We start from the raw sequence: 17250 nt of genomic DNA on the forward strand, positions 1-17250 counted from the left end.
TTTTGAAGTCTTTTGATTTATTTTGTTTTTATCTCTCACTTTTGTATTTTACTTTTGCCTAGAGGCTTACTTTGAGAGAAAAACTTGTATAAGCTGTTTTAATTGTCAGGTTCCTGTATGGTCTGTATATAGCTAGCCGGCTTAAACTCCGCAAGCCGTGGCTAGATCTTTATGCTATTATACTCTGATATTTTCTTATGTTATCTCTATTTTTTGTGCATTAAGTTAGTAGCTTCGTGTGTACGTTTTGCGCTTTTCAAATCCTATTTTTGAGCTGTATCCTTCATCGGGCTTCTGGAAACATATTATTTCTTCTATATATTATATGTATAAGCTTTAGACTTGTTGTAACCTTTGATTAACCTTTGCTTTATGATGCGAGGTAAGGCATGGGGTAATTAGGATGTTACATTTAGTGGTATCAGAGCGGTTCATCCTCGTCAGCCCTAGGGATGGACCGGTTGTGCTTTAATGCATACTCTGTGTCTTTTTCTTTGATGCTATTTAGGTTATCTACTTGATATTGCATAGCATGCTTGTTTGTGAGTGCCTTTTGGGATAATTGAAGTACTAGGCTTTTGATATTGAGACTGATCACCTTGATATCGATTGTTTGGTGTAGACAGGAACCCTAATGGCCACTCGCGGACGAGGTCGTACACGTTCACGAGCAGAGAGTAGAAATGCGCAACTGGCCGATAACCATGCCGAATTCATGGCAGCAATGGCGAATCTTGTGAACACCATGGAGGCTAATGCTGCTGCGACTCTGCAAGCTGTGCAGAGGTTGGGCCAACCGGCTGGGAATGGAAATGGAGATGGCAACGGAAATGATAATTCCGAAGGAAATGGTGATAATATGGGAGGTGCTCCGATGACCTTGGCTACTTTTCTCAAGGTTCATCTACCAAGTTTCCGAGGTTCAACCAATCCTACGGAAGCGGATAATTGGTTTCAGGCCATGGAGCATGCGTTGCAAGCACAGCATGTCCCGAACAACCAGTATGTGGAGTTTGCTGCGTATCAACTTTTGGGAGAGGCTCAACATTGGTGGCAAGGAGAATGTCGCTTACTACAGCTTCAGAATGCCGATATCCCTTGGGATGTATTCCAGACGGCTTTTTATAAGAAGTATTTTCCTGAATTTGCAAGGGAAGCGAAGGAGATAGAACTTATGCAGCTGAAGCAAGGTTCCTTGTCTGTGGGGGACTATACTAGCTAATTTGAGGAGATCTATAGGTTCTCTAGGATGTGTTAGGGTGCCTCAGAGACCTACGAGAGTTGGAAATACATTACGTATCAAAGGGGTTTGATGGACAACATCATGACTGTTGTGGCTCCTTTGGCGATTTGTATTTTCTCCGATTTGGTGAACAAGGCTAGAGTTGTTCATGAATATGCAAAGACGGTAGCCTCATCAAAGGACCCTTGTGGAGGAAACACTAGTCGAGGATGTGACAAGTACTTTCAGTCGAGGGGTCAGAATTTCAAGAGAGGAGGACATGCGCCTCAAAGTCAAGGAGGCTTTAGAAAGAACACTTATGACTAGTACCAGCATGGCAAAAGGAGAGGGAATCAGAGTGGTTGCTTCAACAGTGGTTTGCCTGGTCATATTGCAAGGGATTGCACTTGTGGGAAGAACCCGAATGCGGGTTAGAGTCAACACCAAGGGCGAGTATTTGCTGTGAACGCCAAGGATGCTGCTAAGGCGGATCCTCTAATGAGAGGTAACTGTTTAATTGGTGATAAAATCTTGGTTGCATTGTATGATACTAGAGCTTTGCATTCGTTTATTTCATTTGACAAAGTTGAGGAACTAGGCTTGAAATTGTCAGAATTAGCCTTTGAATTGCATGTACATACTCTGCATCAGACGGTTATGACTAGGTCAGGTTGTAGACAAATAGGTTTCATGCTTGAGGGTAGAGACTTTGTGCACGATTTGATTTGTTTACCAATGGTTGGGTTGGAGATAATTTTGGGGTTTGATTGGTTGTCAAAAAGAATCAAGTTTTGTTAGATTGCTTTGAGCGGTCAATTCAGTTTATGCCGGAAGGAAAAAATGGAGCAGTGGTAGCTGAGGGTTATTACCTGAACTCTGTAATGGTGCACTGTAGTGGGTAAGAGTGTCAGGGTTATATACTGTTGGCTGCAAATGCGTTAGGTGATAATCAGAAGCTGAATCAAATCTCAGTAGTTAGGGACTTTCCAGAAGTGTTCCCGGAAGATATTCCTGAGTTCCTACCTCAAAGGGAGATTGAATTTGTGATTGAATTAGTGTCGTGAGCCAGACCAGTGTCGATTGTGCCGTATAGAATGGCTCCGATAGAGCTGGCAGAATTAAAAACTCAGTTGAAAGAGCTTCTGAGCAAGAGGTTCATTCGACCGAGTGTGTCTCCGTGGGGAGCGCCAGTTTTGCTGGTAAAGAAGAAAGACGGAGGAATGCGACTTTGCATGGATTACCGACAGTTGAACAAAGTGACTGTGAAGAACAAGTACCCGCTGCCAAGGATAGATGACTTGATGGATCAACTGCAAGGAGCTGGAGTGTTTTCCAAGATTGACTTAAGATCCGGTTATCATCAGATAAGGGTGAAGGATGATGACATTCCAAAAACTGCATTTAGGATGCACTATGGACACTACGAGTTTGCGGTGATGTCCTTTGGGTTAACGAATGCACCTGCTGTGTTCATGGATTACATGAACAGAGTATTTCGTCCCTTTTTAGACAAATTCGTGGTGGTTTTCATAGACAATGCAAATGTGATGCGGGGAAAACTTGTCTCTCAACAAATCTTCCTTCGGCAAGTGTACCGAAGTTGTCGTCAAGTAAAAACTCACAATAGAGTGAGGACGAATCCCACAGGGATTGATTGATCAAGCTATTTTAATTAGAAGAATGTTCTAGTTGAGCGAGTCCAGAATTTGGGTTGAGAGTTGCAGAAAATAAAATGGCGGGAATGTAAATAACAGAAAAGTAAATGCTAGAATTAAAGGACTGGAAGTAAATGACTGAAAATAAATTGCAGAATTGTAAATGGGAATGGGGGATTTGCTCATAAAAGTAAATCATAGAAATTAAAGAGAATGGGTAAGATTAGAGATGGGGAGTTCATTGGGCTTAGGAGATGTTGCAATTCTCCGGATCAAGTTTATTTTCATCTCTTCCTCAATCAATGCACTCATTGATCTCCTTGGCAATCTTAAGTGATTGAATTGCAATTCCTTGCAATTCAATCTCTCAAATCTTGATCAACAGCCAATTCCTTGGTCAATTGCTCATGAGAAGAGATGAAGTATGGTCACTGATTATACCACATGCATTTCCCAAACCAAGTATTGAGAGGGTTACAGTCACATACCCATCCAAACCCAATTTGGTCCAGCATGAGAAAGCATTTCTAGCTTGATCTCTTCATTCTTCTTCCAAGGTTCAAAAGAGATCCAAGTTTGAATAGCTTCTCTTCCAAGATAACTACTCAATTGGATGAAGATCAAAAGCTTTCAAGTAAAATCAAGAGGAAAGATAGAAGAAGAACAATGAAGATTAGTATTGATCCATCAAATTACAACAGAGCTCCCTAACCCAATGAAAGGGGTTTAGTTGTTCATAGCTCTTGAAGATGAAAACAAAGATGGAGAATACATCATAAAACTAGAAATTGCAAAGAAAGTAAAATACAGAGAGTGGTTCTTCAGCCTTCAGAACTCCTTTACAATTCAAAGCTACTCCTATATATACTACTCTTCTCAGCTTCTAGTTCACTCTTCAAGTCTTGGGCCTTTGGATCTTGAGTTTGAAGCAGTTCCTTTCTTTATTTAGGCTTGGCTTTACTTGCAGAGAGAAAGTGCGGAGTGGGCAGAGACTTAAGCTCAGGGCGTAAGGAGTGTTAATCATTTAGTGAAAGTCCAAGTTCGGGAACGTTAGTGACACTTAACATTGTCACTAACGTTCCAATACACCCCTTTTGCCTCACGTTAAAACCCACGTTAACTAGGTTAACGTGGCTTTTAACGTTGCCTTGTCAACCTTCGAGAACGTTAGTGACACTCAACATTGTCACTAACGTTCCAGTGTGCCCCTTCTTGCTTCACGTTAAAGCTCACGTTAACTAGGTTAACGTGGCTTCTAACGTGGCCTTTGCCATCCTTCGAGAATGTTAGTGACATTCAACATTGTCACTAACGTTCCAATGTGCCCCTAGGTCTCACGTTGGAGTCCACGTTAACTAGGTTAACGTGGCTTCTAACGTGGCCATCTTTTAGCCATCCCAACGTTAGTGACAATGTTGAGTGTCACTAACGTTGGCTCATCCTTCATTTCTCATCGTTAGCTTCCACGTTAACCAAGTTAACGTGGAAGTTAACGTGACTCTTGGGGGTTGTGTGGTTGCTTCAACGTTAGTGACAATGTTGAGTGTCACTAACGTTGTCGACAACTCTTCATCCTCTACGTTAGTTCCCACGTTAACCAAGTTAACGTGGGAGTTAACGTGGTACTTTGCACCATAGGCCAACGTTAGTGACAATGTTGAATGTCACTAACGTTGGCTTCTCTTCCCCCCTTTAATGTTAGAGGCCACGTTAACTAGGTTAACGTGGCTTCTAACGTGGCCACTTATGAGTAATTGCCAACGTTAGTGACAATGTTGAGTGTCACTAACGTTGGCTCAACTTCTCTTCTCCACGTTAGAGTTCACGTTAACTTGGTTAACGTGACTCTCTAACGTGGGCATTGATGGCTTTTTTGAGAGTGTTATTGGCAATCACTTTTCTCATTAATCTTGCAAGTTACCTCCCCTTTTCTTGCTTCTTTTTGGTCCTGAAATCAAGCAACAAAGTGCATCAAAGCTCTAGTCCAAGTCATGAGTAATGCAACAGAATATTTGTCACTAAACTTATGCAAAATCCTCATGAAATCATGTAAAATGCACAATGTATGCTTGAATCAAGGCATAAGTGAATATTTACCCAAAACTAGCTTATTTCCTAAAGAAATGCATGAAACTAACCTAAAAACAGTGAAGAAAAGGTCAGTGAAACTGGCCAAGATGCCCTGGCATCACAACACCAAACTTAAAGCTTGCTTGTCCCTAAGCAAGTACTGGAACAAGAGAATGATGAATGGAATATCCAGAGGAATGAGTCATCCTTGTGAAAGTCATATTACTAATTTTATGGTGGTTTCATGCATAACAACTTAGGTTCATTCCATTACTGGCTTTCAGACCTTTATTCTGTCCTAAAACACCCACTTTGTTCATATCCCATGAGACTTTTATTCATTGATCCTTTTATTGTTATTACAAGGGTTGTTTGTGTTATTTAGGCTAGATGCTCTATAAGGGGGCAACTCTTTAAGATAAGTTTTCAGCCAACACACCCGAACCAGTTGGTTCAAGGTGCTAGGTGTTGAGACACCCCTAAGGACTTACTCCCTCAAGCCTATCCCCCATACATACACACTACAGGCATTTAGTTTATTTATTTTCTTTTCTTGAGACCTTGGTGTCCAGCACCTCTTTGGGTTACTAAGTGTTCTGTAGTGAAGGTTACTCTTGATAGTGGACTTTCAGCTGATAATCCCGAGTTATTTAACCCAAGTTACCAAGTGATAAGGCACCCCTAAGAGCTTATTCATCCAAGTAGATCCCTCACACAGGAGCACCACAGACACTTGCCTCAAGCTTAAAACCATTGATGCCTAGCCTTATTGCTTACACTTTTTCTTTTGTTTTTTTTTTTTCACTTCCATTATTCTTTCCCTTTTCTCTTATTAGGATCTTGTCATATGCTCAGTCTCATGGGTATATCCAAAGTCAAGTATTCAGGATAGATAGTTGTCCTCCTAACCTTGTGGTTGAACCAACTTAGCTAACTTATGACTACCCCAAAGATTCATGAATGCACTTCCACAATATGAACTCCACTCCGGTCTTTTAAAAACATAATCCTTCTCTTCTTCAATTTGATTTAAAAAGGGACAAGCTTACAACAAAGGGAAGTAATGATGCAGTGACATAAAAACCAGTGCACATAGACTCTCTTCAATACCAAAAACTAAAAATAACATGATTTGAAAAAGGTTTAAACATAACATGGAAGCAAGTTCTATTTCATACAAGATCTTCCTTATTTAAAACACAGAGAAAGATGGAACAAAGAAGGAACTCCACCACCTTTTACTGTTGTGGGTGTCCACGCTCTTTTCCTTGCTTGTCCTCCTTGTTTCCTCTTGCATTTCCTCGCATCCGTGCCAATCTTGCTTGCTTCCAATCCTCAAGTGCCTTCCTCACTGACTCATGACTCTCTTCCACCCTTTGTCTTTCCTTTCATGCTAATTCATCCTTCATTTCATCATACTTGACTATTCCTGGATGCAATATTGGCAGCTGTCCCACTAAGTAGCCGAGCCTGGCTTGAGTATTTATCTGATGTCCTGTTTGACTCATGTAAACTCCTTCTGTGAATGCCCTTTGCTCGTCCAATAGTTCTGCCTGTTCTATTTGTCTTCGATGCATCTCATGTATGTGTGCCCCTTGATGTGCTTGGATGTTGATTAGCCTCTGGGTGGATTCTTGTTGCTCGTTTTGCCTTTGTTCCATCCTGTTGAATTCTTCTCCCTATTGTTGTCCTTGGCTTAGTTGCTGTTCCATCATTTGCCTTTGCCACTCATCTTGCTGCCCCATCATCTGTAGTTGAAGCTCTTTCTATGCTCCTTGGCTTTCCAAATATTGTCTAGATAAGCCATCAATGGCTTCCTGTAATTGGTGCATGTCCAAGGTCTGTGGTGCTTGTCCCTCTAAGACTTGTCCTTTAACTACTTGAGGAGCTGTCCTCTTTCTTTGCTTCCGTTGAGGCAGGGGGAGTGCTGCAGCATTCATCCTTCGGACCGTTATTGGAATGCCTTCCTGTATCCAAACGGGGTCCTCATCTTCAAAAACCACTCTAGCTTTCTTGCATATTCGGTAAATGGTGCTGGGGTAACCTAATGTTCCTCTTGAGTCGCTTTTCTCTGCCATCTTTCTAATTTCTTGAGCTATGATCTCATGAACTTTGATTTCTCCTCCCTTGAGTATACAATGCAACATTGTTGCTCTCTCGAGATTCACCTCCGAGTTGTTTGCAGCTGGGAGAATAGACCTCCTTACTAGCTTGAACCACCCTTTGGCTTCAGGGTGAAGGTCTCCCCTTTTTATGAATTTTGGTCTCCCATCTGAATACCTCTCCCAGTCAGCGGCTATGACACAGATATCTGATGCTATTTTTGAGAGCTCATCCTTATCGGGGCTTCTACTTATCCTTGCCTGATAACTCTCCTCATCAAAATGAGGTGATTTCAAGTGAAGAGCTCTTGTTATGGCACTTGGGCTGAAGTCCACCTTCCTTCCTCTCACATAGCTTTTGAAGGTTGGGGCTTTGCTCTTATCCTCTCTAACTGCATTTGCATAGAATTCTTTGACGAGGTTTCTATCGATCTTCCCCTCTGGACTGGTGAGCAATTGCCACCCCCTCTATTCGATTTTTCTCCAAATCTGTGGTGATTCATTGGCATTGATTTGGAAGATTAATTCTGGAAATATCCTTCTGGCACTTATCCGCTCAAATTCATGCTCATGAAAGGCAGTCTTGAATCTCTTGTCATCAAAAGGAGCACTCTCCATAGGCCCCTTCCTCTTTTGCCTCTTTGAGCTTGATGATGCCATGACTTGAATTGTTGTTTGAGGGGATTTGGGGCTTCGGATAGATGAAGAGTGGGTTGGTTAAGGCAATTTGTGATGAAGAGTTTAGTGTGCCAATAGAAGTATGGAGAGTGGGGATTTGGATGTGAGGAGTGAGCATGCACTAAGGTTCACTTATATAAGAAAATGATGAGTGAGTGAAGGGTGTGGATTGCATGAATGTTTACTAGATAGACGGATGGGGTTGTATATGAAGGAAAGACAAGGATCATCACTTTAATGAGAGTGATTGGTTCGGTCTTCAAGGGTTTTCTTTCTCCAATGTTGCATGGCAGCGTTTCCCCATGCGTTTCCTCTTGAGACATGTGTGTAGTGCTCTTCATTAAGTGGCGAAATCTCCCCCATTTAATTGTCCAATCAATCCCTTTTTATGCTTCTTTTCCTTTTCTATAAAGATTTGAAACAAGAAAATTAATATCATAAAAAAAATCTACGGCTAGAAAAAATGAAAGAAAGGATTTGATTATTTGTTTATGAATTCCAACTAACTAACTAACTATGGGTGGGTCCTTATATGCATTTTGGTGGCACCATGGTGTGACACCAAACTTAGTTTGAAGCAATGTGATGAAAAGTTTTGTTCAAAGCTTCCAAGACTAGCATGCATCTTGGTTTGCTTTGAACACCAAACTTGTTCTTCACTATATACTGCATGATAAAGACTTCACCAAGTGTTTTTCAAGTTTGGGTTGAAATCATAAAGATTGACTTATTCATTATCATCTGAAAGCATATAAAACATGGGTTGCCTCCCATGAAGCGCTTCTTTAGCGTCACTAGCTTGACGTTTTTCTTTTATCACGGTGGTTGGTAGTGCTTAAAGTCCTCCCCTCTTGCTGTGGACTTGTATCCATTGGTTGGATCAATGATCTCCACATGTTTCAGGGAAAGAACTCTGTTGATAGTGAAGACCTTAGGTAATTGAGATGGCACAGTAGGGAGATTAGGGGGAATATCTGGGAAGTAAGCTGATACAACTCTATCCCCTGGAGAGAAGTCTTCCGTAGGGATCTTCTTGTTCCTCCATCTCCTTGGTACCTTCCTCTTTGTTTCTTTTGAGGTTGCCTTCCCCTTGGTGACCTCTTTTCTCCAAGGAGTTGTGATGATGTCTTCACCTGCCTCTGGAGGTTTGGGTTCCTCCAACTTTTCCTTGAGCTGTGGCAATTGCTGTTTTCCTTGTTTGTCAGTTAAGGGGGTCTCAGAACGAACTGGCTGTGCTTCAGTGCTTGTTTCCTCCTTCAATGTCTCATTATCATTTGTGCTTAGTTCCTTGTCCTCTTGATCTGTTTCTTGTGAGAGTTTGAAAACATTGAAGCTGAGTCGTTCATCATGGATTCTCAATATTAGCTCCCCTTTCTCTACATCGATAAGTGCTCTGGCCGTAGCTAGAAATGGTCTTCCCAATATGATTGGGTGAGTGTGACTTTCTTCCATGTCCAGAATGACAAAGTCTGTTGGGAGAAAGTACTTCCCAACCTTTAGCAACACATTTTCCACCACTCCTATTGCTTGCTTTTGAGTTTTGTCAGCCAGTCTGATAATGACATCTGTAGGCATTATCTCATTGATCTGCAGCCTCTTCACCAGGGATAAGGGCAGTAAGTTGATGCTGGCCCCTAAATCACATAGTGCTCTGTCGAACATATTTTCACCTATGGCACAAGGGATATGAAAACTTCCTGGGTCTCTTCTTTTTGTAGGCAACTCAGGTTGAATAAGGGCACTACATTCCTTGTTCATCACTATAGTCTGCCCTCCCTTGAGTGAGCTTTTCCTGGGAAGAAGTTCCTTCATATACTTGATGAATGCAAGCATTTGTTGAATTGCCTTGATGAATGGTATGTTCACATGCAGAGATGCAAACAAGTCTAGGAACCTTGAGTATATTCTTTTTCCCACAGCACCATTGAGCAGTTGAGGGAATGGTGCATAGAGCTTCAGCAGCTCTTGTTGTGAGATTTCTGATTCTTTGTGATCTCTATCCTCCTCCTTTGTTGAGTTGTCTTCAGGTTGTTTGCACATTTTGCCTTGCTTGTCTTCAATCTCTTGATCGCTTGTAGTGACCATTTTGCAATCTTCCCATCTTACTTTCTTTGCTTCTCCCTTGGGGTTTTTCTCAGTGTCACTTGGGAAGCTATCAGTAGGTTTGGGAATCTTCTCAGCTAAATATCCCACCTGGAATTTCATCTTCCTAATGGTTTCTCCCTGGTTCTTAATATTGGCTCGCACCTCCTCTTTGAACACCTTATTTTCTTGAATCTCTTGGCATATTCCTTCAAGTAAGGCTTCAATCTTAGAGAGCCTGTCATCAATTGATGAGTGGTTCGGAGCAGATGTGCTGTTTTGGTTTTGATAAGTATGTGGAGAAGTGTTATTGTGGGGGTGTTGAGATGTCCTCTGGGTGAATTGTTGGTGAGCTGCATTGTTGTTGGAGTTGTAACGTCTCTGGTCTTGGTTTTGATCTTGCTCACTTCCCCACCCAAAGTTCGGGTGATTTCTCCATCCAGGGTTGTAAGTCTTGGAGTATGGATCATAGTTTTTCCTTGGTGAATTCCCAATGTAGTTGGCTTGCTCCTGACTCCCTTCTGCTTCTTGGTTTACTCCTTCTTGTGTTGTTGATGAAGTGGAGATTGCTGCTACTTGGTTCATCTCCATCTTCTTGGTGAGGTCAGCCAGCTGCTGGGTAATGAGCTTGTTTTGGGCCAACAGAGCGTCTACATTGTTTAGCTCCATCACTCCTCTTGTGTTCCCTCTTTCGGAAGCATAGAAGTAGTCGTTTTCTGCTACTGTTTCAATAACATCTATGGCTTCCTCAATGGTCTTCTTCTTATTCAAGGACCCTCCAGATGAATGGTCTACTGCCTTCTTTGACTCATAAGAGAGCCCTTCATAGAAAATGTGCAGCTGGACCCATTCGTTGAACATGTTAGGTGGACACCTCCTTGTTAAGTCTTTGAACCTCTCCCATGCTTCATACAGAGTCTCACCATCCTGTTGCCTGAAGGTTTGAACCTCAGCTCTCAGCCTATTGATTCGTTGAGGAGGGCAGAATCTTGCTAAGAATTTGTTCACCACATCCTCCCAAGTTGTCAAGCTCTCCCTTGGGAAGGATTCCAGCCACTTGGCTGCCTTGTCTCTAAGTGAGAAGGGAAATAAGAGCAATCTATAGGCGTCAGGATGAACACCATTAGATTTCACTGTATCACATATTCTCAGGAAGGTGGTCAAATGTTGGTTGGGATCTTCTTGAACACCTCTTCCAAACGAACAGTTGTTCTGAACAAGGGTGATGAGCTGTGGTTTAAGTTCAAAGTTGTTGGCATGGATTGTTGGCTTTTGGATGCTACTTCCACAATTGCCTGGGTTTGGATTAATGTAAGAGCCCAAAACTCTTCTATCCTCCCCAGCATGATTTGCTCCACCTCCTCTACCATGGTTGTGAGTCTCTTCTTCATGATGATTTTCCATGTTTTCTTCCATGTTTGGTTCAAAGGATTCCTCAAACTGTTCCTCCTCTTCTTCAGCACCAACTACTCGTTTTCCTTTTGCCTCCCTCCTTCGTCTAAGGAAGGTTCTCTCTGGTTCAGAATCAAAGGAAGTTGAAGCCCCGCTTCTTCTCCCTGTCATACAACCAACAAGTACAAGCAGAGAAAATAAGTGCAGACAGTATTTGTGTCAGAGTTATTGTTAGTTGTGGGTGATGCAGTATATCAAACAGTTAGTGGGTTAGCAAACATAATTGAAAATAATAAAGAAAAACAAAAGAGTAGATGGAGAAGGGAAGAAGTTTAGCTAAAACAAAAAGTAAATCACTCAAACAGAAAAATGAAATTCAAAAAATAAAATGCTCAATCTAGTGATCTTCCAATCTAATCATTGTTGATGCACAATCAATCCCTGGCAACGGCGCCATAAACTTGATGCAGGGAAAACTTGTCTCTCAACAAATCTTCCTTCGGCAAGTGTACCGAAGTTGTCGTCAAGTAAAAATTCACAATAGAGTGAGGTCGAATCCCACAGGGATTGATTGATCAAGCAACTTTAATTAGAAGAATGTTCTAGTTGAGCGAGTCCAGAATTTGGGTTGAGAGTTGCAGAAAATAAAATGGCGGGAATGTAAATAACAGAAAAGTAAATGCTAGAATTAAAGAACTGGAAGTAAATGACTGAAAATAAATTGCAGAATTGTAAATGGGAATGGGGGATTTGCTCATAAAAGTAAATCGCAGAAATTAAAGAGAATGGGTAAGAGTAGAGATGGGGAGTTCATTGGGCTTAGGAGATGTTGCAATTCTCCGGATCAAGTTTATTTTCATCTCTTCCTCAATCAATGCACTCATTGATCTCCTTGGCAATCTTAAGTGATTGAATTGCAATTCCTTGCAATTCAATCTCTCAAATCTTGATCAACAGCCAATTCCTTGGTCAATTGCTCATGAGAAGAGATGAAGTATGGTCACTGATTATACCACATGCATTTCCCAAACCAAGTATTGAGAGGGTTACAGTCACATACCCATCCAAACCCAATTTGGTCCAGCATGAGAAAGCATTTCTAGCTTGATCTCTTCATTCCTCTTCCAAGGTTCAAAAGAGATCCAAGTTTGAATAGCTTCTCTTCCAAGATAACTACTCAATTGGATGAAGATCGAAAGCTTTCAAGTAAAATCAAGAGGAAAGATAGAAGAAGAACAATGAAGATTAGTATTGATCCATCAAATTACAACAGAGCTCCCTAACCCAATGAAAGGGGTTTAGTTGTTCATAGCTCTTGAAGATGAAAACAAAGATGGAGAATACATCATAAAACTAGAAATTGCAAAGAAAGTAAAATATAGAGAGTGGTTCTTCAGCCTTCAGAACTCCTTTACAATTCAAAGCTACTCCTATATATACTACTCTTCTCAGCTTCTAGTTCACTCTTCAAGTCTTGGGCCTTTGGATCTTGAGTTTGAAGCAGTTCCTTTCTTTATTTGGGCTTGGCTTTACTTGCAGAGAGAAAGTGCGGAGTGGGCAGACACTTAAGCTCAGGGCGTAAGGAGTGTTAATCATTTAGTGAAAGTCCAAGTTCGGGAACGTTAGTGACACTTAACATTGTCACTAACGTTCCAATACACCCCTTTTGCCTCACGTTAAAACCCACGTTAACTAGGTTAACGTGGCTTTTAACGTTGCCTTGTCAACCTTCGAGAACGTTAGTGACACTCAACATTGTCACTAACGTTCCAATGTGCCCCTTCTTGCTTCACGTTAAAGCTCACGTTAACTAGGTTAACATGGCTTCTAACGTGGCCTTTGCCATCCTTCGAGAACGTTAGTGACATTCAACATTGTCACTAACGTTCCAATGTGCCCCTAGGTCTCACGTTGGAGTCCATGTTAACTAGGTTAACGTGGCTTCTAACGTGGCCATCTTTTAGCCATCCCAACGTTAGTGACAATGTTGAGTGTCACTAACGTTGGCTCATCCTTCATTTCTCATCGTTAGCTTCCTCGTTAACCAAGTTAACGTGGAAGTTAACATGACTCTTGGGGGTTGTGTGGTTACTTCAACGTTAGTGACAATGTTGAGTGTCACTAACTTTGTCGACAACTCTTCATCCTCTACGTTAGTTCCCACGTTAACCAAGTTAACGTGGGAGTTAACGTCGTACTTTGCACCATAGGCCAACGTTAGTGACAATGTTGAGTGTCACTAACGTTGGCTTCTCTTCCCCCCTTTAACGTTAGAGGCCACGTTAACTAGGTTAACGTGGCTTCTAACGTGGCCACTTATGAGTAATTGCCAACGTTAGTGACAATGTTCAGTGTCACTAACATTGGCTCAACTTCTCTTCTCCATGTTAGAGTTCACGTTAACTTGGTTAACGTGACTCTCTAACGTGGGCATTGATGGCTTTTTTGAGAGTGTTATTGGCAATCACTTTTCTCATTAATCTTGCAAGTTACCTCCCCTTTTCTTGCTTCTTTTTGGTCCTGAAATCAAGCAACAAAGTGCATCAAAGCTCTAGTCCAAGTCATGAGTAATGCAACATAATATTTGTCACTAAACTTATGCAAAATCCTCATGAAATCATGTAAAATGCACAATGTATGCTTGAGTCAAGGCATAAGTGAATATTTACCTAAAACTAGCTTATTTCCTAAAGAAATGCATGAAACTAACCTAAAAATAGTAAAGAAAAGGTCAGTGAAACTGGCCAAGACGCCCTAGCATCAAAATGCAAATGCAGCCCTAGTATATCTTGAAGGAAAAGCTGGTTCGGACCCGATGTCAGTTGCAAGGTACAGCATCATTGCCGAGGAAAGGCTGGAGAATTTGATATGGACTGATGGTCCAAGCCGATCAGACTACCAATACTTCAACGATGTGTTAGCCTTCGATTCTACTTACAGGAAAAACAAGTATAAGAGGCCCATTGTTATTTTTTCTGGTGTAAATGACCACAAGGAAACGATATTTTTTGGGTTTAGGTTGTTGATAGATGAAAGTGTTTCCTCGTATCGTTGGATGTTAGAGAATCTTTTAGAGATGATGTGTTGGAAGAAGCCATTGGTAGTTGTAACAGACGGAGATAAAGCAATAATTAAGGCTGTCAAGGAAGTTTTACCTGAAGCGACACATCGGTTGTGCGCATAGCATGTGGAGAGGAATGTTACCTCCAATGTGAAGGACGAGAATTTGAAGGTCTTGTTCAAGCGGTGGCTGTACTCAGAGATGGAGATTGCCGAATTTGAGGCGGATTGGGAGGATGCGCTTGAGGAGTTTGGGCTGAAGGATAGTTTGTAGGCCAACCAAATGCATGAGAAGAGAAAAATGTGGGCAAATACGTACCTGTACGACAAGTTTTGTGCGGGATTTTGAACGACATCACGCTATGAGGGGATTAATGCATTCGTCAACAAGTTCTCCAAGTCAACCCACAGTATACTTGAGATGATCCAGAACTTGGAACTAGTAGTACGCGAATACAGAAACAAGAAAATTCTCCTCCAATTCAACTTCATACACACTGTGCCTGTGATGACCACTTGTCTCAAATCAATCGAGTCTGCTGCTGCAAGGGTGTATACAAGGAAGTGTTTTTGAATGTGAAGAAGGAAATAGAAAAGGCTGGAGCTGTTAATCTAGTGAGGAAAAGGAGGTGCCTCAACACCATGGTGTAAACTTTAGAGGAGTATAGGAAACCGAACATGCACATAATGGCATGTTTTGGTAGGGCGTCGGGGAAACTAGAATGCCTGTGTAACATTTGGCGAAAAAATGGGTATCCTTGTAGGCATATGTTCTTCGTGATGAAAGCTGAGCACCTTGTAAAAATTTCAGAACCCTTAGTTCTGAAGCGATGGAGATTGGATGCAAAATCTCCGGACAAATATGTTGAGAATTGGCGAGAGGGGTTACTTACTATGCCATGGTGCACTATATTCTGCATCATAGTGGCTGTTTTTCCTTGGGGCACATAACTTAGCGATGTTTCGCAAGGCAATGGATGGAATAGTTAGCCTGTGTAAAATCCTTGAGGCAGATTGTAAGTTTCGCACTTCAAAAGATGGGATAAAGGATGTGAAGGGTGTTGTTAAGGACCCAGAGGTTGCGAAATCAAAAGGAGCATCAAAGATAGCAAAGACTGTGCATGGGAAGGGTAGGCATTGCACCTGTTGCAAGCGTACTGGGCACAAAAAGAGGAAATGTCCCGAAAGAATGACCAGAAAGAACCCTCGAGCAGAGAACAATTGTGTCGATCCTTCGCAAACGGAGGTACATGTAGTTGTAACACATCTTGAGCTAAATGTTGTTGTACTTACCCGTGCAAAATATAATTAGATATTGTTCGGTGACTTACTTATTTCATCACATTTCAATTCAATTGTGGCTGACACTTCTGGTATTGTGGTTTTTATTTGGTGCCACTAATGTTAGTTTTTGAGTTTAGGCGCGAGGCGGTGAAGGCATCACACTTGCATGTAAAAGGCGGAAGACTGTAGACGTTGTAGACCTTTAAACCGTGGCCTCAAGCAACTATGACCTCTATTCAGGTGAAAAGAAATTCGAGACACCACCCAAAACGGATTGGGAGCAAGAGGTTAGGTTAATAGATGGGTTTGGATTATATTGAGCTTGAATTGAGTTGTTTAGGTTGCTGCATATTGTGCCTGATTTATTGAGTTTGACTTATGTTCCCATATTACTGCACCTAAGTTGAATTTGATTGTTGTTGTTGTTGCTATAGGTGATGGAGTTATTCTGCCAAGTTCAGTCAGGTTCCAACATAGACATCAGAAATAAGGGTATATAGGATGGTGGTTAGGACACTTACCTTGCTGAGCCATGGTATATGCGTTTAGGACCTTATGTGGACTGGGGCAAGCTTTTAGCATGTGGATACTAATTTTACCTTTTATATATTTTGTCATTATTATGTTGTGTCTGTGTCGAAGCACTTGCATAACATTGGACATTAATCTTACCTTAACACTATGTAGCACAAATTATGTCATCTATTTGTCAATGCACTTGCATAACATTTTTAATATGCTGGGTTAATTGTGATACAATAAAATTGAACCCATAAAATTTCAAAAGATTGTTCACTAATATAAAAGGCAACGTAAAATTAATCACTCAAAATTTTCATTTAATTATGTAAAATAGCATGGAATAAAATTGTATCATTTAAAATTAACTACTCATAAGAAGGTAAGAGATTGATATAGCTAAAAATAATGGCTCATTCAAAAACTCGTATCTACTCTAATTCTTCGCGTGTCTCTACATTTCTGACTAAAAGAGTTCTTTCTCATGTTTCACAATAAAAGAATATGCGTATATTTATTTAAATACATTCATATTATTTTCAAATTAAAAGAATATGCTTATTTAAAATAATATGAGTACGTTTATTTAAATTTTAAAAAATTTAAAATAATAAGAGTATGATTTTTTAAAATATAAAAATTTTTAATTTTAAATAAACCTACTCATATTAATTTTAATTTTTATTTAAAATAATACGAATATGTTTATTATTAAAAAATTAAAATAATAAGAGTACATTTATTTAAAATATTTTAATTTAAAAATAGTATAAATGTATTTATTTATTAGTTAAAAATTAACAACCGTTATTTTTTTTAAATCGAATAAATATAATTAATCATATGAGTACAATAATATGAATACATAAAATTTTATAAATCATTAATTTAAATTATATCTACCTAAATAAGGCAGGCAATGTTTGCTGTACATATAATTAACCACACTATAACTAAATAAGGCATAACCAAAACACATAGTTACACCTATTAATGCCTGTGAATGTTATACCGCTACATTAGACACAGAACACTAGACCCAGGGACTAGAATATATAAAAATACAACCCATATAGTAATAGACAGAAATTAATACAAAAGAGTTTCTACTCCCTGGGTACAGTGTGATCTTTAGGACTAGATAGTGAGGCTTTGGCTGGGTGAGGGTGTCTTAGCAGATTCTTCC

The 17250-nt window shown here is 40.5% G+C and overlaps 1 non-coding gene and 1 pseudogene across 1 annotated transcript; both read left to right on the plus strand.

The window, feature by feature from the left end:
• Positions 1-10668: 10668 nt before the first annotated feature.
• On the plus strand, positions 10669-10772 carry LOC148548290 (small nucleolar RNA R71). The gene has a single exon (XR_015898930.1). It is a non-coding gene; the product is annotated as a small nucleolar RNA R71 (small nucleolar RNA).
• Positions 10773-14016: 3244 nt separating this feature from the next.
• Positions 14017-15573, plus strand: LOC148548291 (protein FAR-RED ELONGATED HYPOCOTYL 3-like; annotated as a pseudogene).
• The last annotated feature ends 1677 nt before the right edge of the window (positions 15574-17250 follow it).

The sequence above is a fragment of the Arachis ipaensis genome, chromosome B8 (genome assembly GCF_059453495.1).
Source record: "Arachis ipaensis isolate K30076 ecotype BB chromosome B8, ASM5945349v1, whole genome shotgun sequence".
NCBI lineage: Eukaryota > Viridiplantae > Streptophyta > Magnoliopsida > Fabales > Fabaceae > Arachis > Arachis ipaensis.